Here is a 6565-nt window from a genome sequence, read left to right on the forward strand (position 1 = left end):
AGGTTCCCCAGCAGAGGGACAATTCATTACAGGAGGTTCCCCAGCAGAGGGACAATTCATTACAGGAGGTTCCCCAGCAGAGGGACAATTCATTACAGGAGGTTCCCCAGCAGAGGGACAATTCATTACAGGAGGTTCCCCAGCAGAGGGACAATTCATTACAGGAGGTTCCCCAGCAGAGGGACAATTCATTACAGGAGGTTCCCCAGCAGAGGGACAATTCATCACAGGAGGTTCCCCAGCGGAGGGACAATTCATCATAAGAGGTTCCCCAGAGGAGGGACGATTCATCATAAAAGGTTCCCCGTGGGAGGGACGATTCAAGTGGTACCAAACTGTGTGCGTGTGTGAGTGAGCGTGTGTGCGTGCGCGCGCCTGTCTTTTGTTTGTGTGTTTAAACTAGTAAACTACCTCGTAGTCATGGGAACGGATCTGTCTAAGATTAGAATGCAGCGGCCTCTTAGAGAACTTTTAAAAAAATCACGGAACACCATTGAAGGCAAACACGGCCTTCAAGTTCCTAGATACTGTAGAGAAAGTCTCTCCGTGGTTTTTAGACGAGGGATTATTAAATCTTCCTCAGTGGGAACAGCTAGGAGAGGATCTGCGTGACGCGGAGAGACGCGAGCCTTTGCCAATGGGAACTCTGGCAATATGGTCACTTGTTAATAATCTTGTTTGATGCAGCAAGGTAAATCAAAAAACCCTTTTAGGGATTTAAAGGGGCCTTTAGAAGAAGGAAGTCAGATCTTAGAAGAAATTAAAGAGGAACGATCATGTTCTCAGTCTTCAAAAAGAGTGGGAACATAATATAGTAGCCATAGTCCCCACAAGTATTGGGAGATAATTGTTTCATGATTTTCTACATTCAAACCTAATCTGATTTCTCAACCAGGTAAAAAAAGGGTTAAAAAGTCCTGGGTGATCCTCCCTCCCCCCTGCCTGGCCTTGTCAAAGCCTACAATGGATTATAAATTACAGCAGTCTCAGCGGGAAGGAGGAGGGGTAACCTAAAGAAAAGAAAAAAAAAAAAAAGGGTGTCCGTTTTAAACTTAACTAACTTATTTTCTAGGATTCTTTGTTTGTTTTGTTTTTCTTTAATGCTGTATTTTTGAGCTCATAATTTTGATCCTACATACCTAGGTTAATGATTTTTTTCTTTTTGATCAGTTCTATTTTTTATTCAACTGAAGTTTTTAAACATCTGTTTCATTGCAATGAACATTTACCTATAAAGTTACAAGGCCTTTGATTTTATGTTATCTGTATGTCGTGCTGTCTAATGTCATATTTTGTCAAAACTGAGCGCTCTTAAAATTAAAATTTAAAAATGGATCCAAATACTTTTATTCACATGATTTAAAAAGGTTCAATTTATATTGGGTAAACTAATAAAAGTAAAATATCTTTGAAAATAACTTACAAGTCTCCAGGTGGTCAAACTAATGAAATGTTATTGTTAAACAATGTCTAATATCAATTGCTTCTAGGACTTTTCTTCAGCAGGAAAGAGGCAACGGATCCTGTTCAGGACACTTGTCTGATATCTTGGTTTTTATAAAATAAATAAATTGGAGTTAACATGTATGGGATTACTCAAATGTGTTTGTAGAGACGTCTGGTTAATTTACAAAGTTAAAATGCTAATTGTTAAATAACATCAAGTACTTTTAACTTCTTAAATTACATGGGGTATCATACTTAAACATTCTTGGTGTTTTCATAGGTTGGTAAATAAAAAGAAAAAAGAAATGTTTCTGAGTAAGAAAGTCTGTGTGTAAGTAAAGGACAAGTTTCAACAAGTCTCTTAAGTTTTATTCTTTAGAACAATTAGTCTTAAAAATTGGGGTGTATACAATTATGGTTAAACAACTGTTAAAGTATTGTACTGTGTTACAGAGTCTAAATTTTTCTTTAAAAACTAAATTTGGTAAGAAAAAAAGGTGTCAAGGTAATTGTGAAATGGTTTCTAGTTGTATATTAAATGTGTTCATATTTTTCAGGTATACAAGTTTTAAAGCAGGAAATTTATCAAGCTGCTATTCTCCAGATAAACTTGTCTGTAATGGTAATTTTAAGCTTATAAAGAGTAAATTTCATTGGGGATTAATTTCTATCATTTAGTGTTCTATTAGAGGACCTGTTATCAATAGGATATATGTAAAATTGGTTATATGTTACATTGAGATAAAAAATTTCAAATGTAAATGTATTTCTAAACATTAGAGCCTGACTTGTTTAAAGGTTAATTTTGTGAAACATGAAAATATTTTGCCACTTTGACACACAAAAGGAAAGTTAAAAGCTCTCTCAGCCTTTCTTTGATTCATGTTTTAGATACAATGTTAAATTGTGTTAATTATAAAGTTTGCATAGACTCAGGAAACAGTATATGTAAACTACTTAATGATATTTAAGGAAGAAGCAAAGATCAACATCAGAATTAGAACACTTAAGATCTATAAAGAGTCACGCCTTACCTGAGATAAGGCTCTGCCTCTCACCTTACTACATGTTAGAGTGACTCCAAAATAAGTCAGACTTCAGCTTATTTAAAGTTATAATCAAAAGATTGGTTTTTGTTGTAAAATTACTATGATCTCAAATAGGAAATATAATGTGGTTCTCAGTCAAAATTCAAGATAGCTATTATACAAGCAGAATATATTTTTACTCTTGCTAATTTCATTTTGTAAAACTGTTACCTGTTAATGTTTTACAAAAGTAGCTGCTTCAAAAACACACGCAACCTAGGTAACTTATGATAATAAGCCATCACCTATAAAACAGATAGTGGTAACTTCCAGAACTAATACAGACTCCAGTTAGATAAAAGGGTAAATAACTGTAAAGTTATGAACATTAAAGTTAAAGCCCAGTACTCTCACTCTATGACTGGTAAAACTGGCTTGCTGGATGATTAAGATCAAACTTAGAGATTGGAATTAAATACAGAAGGCAAGATAGGCCAGTATTTGGATCTTTTGCCCTCAGTCAGCCTGAACCCAGGGAATAAGAGGACTTCTCTAAGGAGTGCTGCAACTCTGGGTCACACAACCTCCTGATCAAGGAGATTGTTGAGACTAGAGGATCCTGGACACCCAGCAAAACAGTAAAAACCAAAATATAGCCATTCTTGGGCATTTAAAAGAAATAATAATTAAATGTAACTTAAGATGTACACTTATGTTAGTCCACTAGACTAAAGACTGGAAGCTACAAATGAAAGAAAGATTCTTCAGCAAATGTGCCTGATAACAATCAAGAGAAACTGCCAGAGTCAGAAGTTTTTAGTCAGTTTAAGGCCTGCAGATCTTCCTAAGCTACACAGGTAGACTTAATCTATGTTTGCTCGTATGATTACCTAGCCCTAAGTAACAGAAATATAGAGCTCTCTACTAAACACAGGTTATACCAATAAAGGGATATTTTACAGAATCAGATGACTTAAGTAGCTTAACTATATTTTTGGGGATATCTATGACATTAAGAGTTAAATGTTGTGTTTACATTCCTGATAACCTGGACTATGTTAAAGTTCCCAAATAAAGGCCTTGTCCTTTCCAGCCTTTGCTAGGTCTAGTTATGGGAACAATTTCTCAGTTCTTCCACCTCCTGGTGAAAGATTGACTTCTGTCATTTTCATGATACTCAGTGGCATGTTCCAGATGCTGCAACATTTACTTTGTACTAATTTCATTTCAGTACTCATGTCTTTTTGTTCTTCTATCATAGAAGCACCCACCCCCAGATGACTTTACAACCTGCTCCTCCCCAACCTGACTTCTACCTCGGACCCCTCGATTGACCCGATTTTTAAAAAAGGAACTCCAAACTGCTTGCCCCTCACTGCCCCCTTTCAGCTTCGAAGCAGCCAGAACGACCGACGCCCCCTTTTCCTTAAAGCAGTTGGGAGTTCCTCTAGCTAAAGCGGAGAATGAAGCCAGAATTAAGGACAGGTAGTTAGTGTAGAAATAGGGAATCGGGTCAATTCGAGGAAATGAAGCCATGAAGCCATCTGCCTTTGCAAATGTCAAGGATCTCCGGAGCCCATTGATTACCAAATTTACCTGCCTATAGGGGATGTAGGGTGCGCTCACTTCTCGGGACTTTCAAAATATCAGCTTTCTCCCTGCCGGGAGAAGTCTGTATTATTCCCTTTAAACAATCCAAACTATGGTCCTTACTCAACAGTACCAAATGATTAAGCAAACTGATAACCGAGACAGGATGGACAAATGGATATAAGATTCTATCCATGATAAACAAAAAGGGGGAATAGAGGAGACCTTCAGGTCCCCTAAAGATAAACTTTCTCTTTGTCTCTTTGTTTGGGTTTTTTTTTTTTTTTAACTCTGGGTAATAAGGGTAACCAGTGCTTTACTGGAGCTGCGGCTCAGTTTGTGTGTTTCCACGGAATAAACTAACTTACAACCTCTTTTTAGTCTCTTAGGAGGAACAGTTCAACTATGTAACAAAACAACTGCTTCTCTCAATTGTACTTCAGATTTGTGCTATCTCTCAATGTTAAAATGCTTCTAGGTTCCTGCTGGCAGACTTAATGTGTGTTCCTACCTTCCTACCAGTCCCAGTCTCTGTTACAGATGATGAATTGCCAGTATTGCTTTCCAGAAATAAGAGGGACTTTGGAATCACCGTAGCAGTCGTTACCACCATAGTTGCATCAGCAGCAGCAGCCGCCGCAGCAGCTGTAGCCTTGACGACATCAGTACAGTCAGCAACTAAGCTTAATGAAGTGGTCCAGCAGACAGCTACTGCTTTGTCTACTCAACAAACAGTGCATCAACACCTAAAAGCAGGACTACTTTTGGTAAACCAGCGTGTGGACTTACTTCAAGAACAAATGGACCTTTTACAAGAACTGTTAAGCGTGGGGTGTATTTATCATCTGCCGGGACTGTGCATTACACCTGTAGCTTATCATAATCTTAGTTATGCAGCAAATTTGTCTAAAATCATATCTACTCAGCTATGTGCCAATTGGTCTTATAAATTTGATAATCTTACTGCCATTCTTAGATCACAAATTGTTAGCCTTAATTCTACTAGAGTTAATGTAGCCCCTATATCTGAAATGCAAAATTGGTTATCTTCTTCCTTCAGTTTTGTAAAGCAATGGGCAGGAATGGGAGCATTGTGTGTGTTTATGATCATTGCAATTGTCTTCCTCACACGCTTTATCATGCGTATATGCCAAGTTCATGCCAGAGATCGCATCATTTTCCATCAAGCCATGATGGCCTTAGAGGCTGGCAGCTCTCCTCAAGTCTGGCTGAGCATGCTGGATCGGTAGTCAACGACGGGTAAGGAAGGAGGTAACTGCGTACCGACCTAAGACAGGAGCTGTAGCATGCTCTGCAGTTATCCGATGACGGGTAAGGACGATGGTTGACCACTCCGCCTAAGACAGGCACGATCCCAAGCCAGCATTCTTTTAATAAATAAAAAAGGGGGAGCTGTCGGGGTGCCGCGGACCCCCAGCCCTTCGGCGTGGCCAAGATGGCGCCTGGCAAGGTGCCAAGGAAGTGCTGAGAACAAAACCAGGTACCTCCAGCAGACTAATACTCTCTGCCAACAAGTGGCGTATTTTGAGGAAGTTAATGTGATTGGTCATGGGTCCTCGTGGACACTGCATGATTGCTATATCCACACTATTGTGCTCCATTACTGTCCATGCTTTCCCCTCGTGATCTATAAGCTGATTGGTTGTTGTATGTAATGTAAGGCGCTTGCAAGAGCGGCCCGCGGCTGCTGGCCAGCCAGAAGAAGCAGACTGCAGAAAATAAAGAACTTGCCCTGATCCGGTTTCGTGTTTCTCTGCGGGCAGGGGACGCGATAGTATGACATGAAGCAATTAAAGCAACTAGAGAAAAAAATCCTAAAGTATTTACACTCCAAAACACCAGATAAAATTGCTATATGATATTTTGGGTAACTACATAGTTTTTTGTTAAATATATACATACATGTTTGCATCTGTTGAACCCTTTATATAACTCTATGCTTTTGATATTTTGTGTTACTTTATAATTTCAAGCATATATATACATATTCTTAAGACTATGTATAATTATATGACTACATATATCAATATATCTCACTTAAATTTATGGTTATATTTTTAATTTAAAACATTTGTAGGCTTGCTTGAAACAAACATTTACCCTAATGTTTCTATCAAGAAAACAAGAAACATTCTTTTTGTAGGTAATTTTTCAAAAGGTTTATTTTTCTTTTGATAAGCCTTTGTTCATTTAATAACTTTATTACCTTCCCACCAAACCAGACATCATTTTAAATGCTTTATACTAACATCTCTGAACTTGCAGAAATTGCAGTTTTTAAAGGAAAATCAAGTTGGTAACAGTGAGTTGGAGGCAGGACTGAAACATAGAAGGAGGTGAAAGAATATCTGAGGAGAAAAATGCCAGGCGGGGTAAAGAGTCAAACGTAGTGGTTAATCAGTATTGTCACCTAGATTGGATTGGGAGAAGTCTAGGTCTGGGAGACTTCTGGTGTGTCTGTGAGGGTGTGCCCAGACAAC

Source organism: Sciurus carolinensis, chromosome 5, assembly GCF_902686445.1.
Source record: "Sciurus carolinensis chromosome 5, mSciCar1.2, whole genome shotgun sequence".
Lineage (NCBI taxonomy): Eukaryota > Metazoa > Chordata > Mammalia > Rodentia > Sciuridae > Sciurus > Sciurus carolinensis.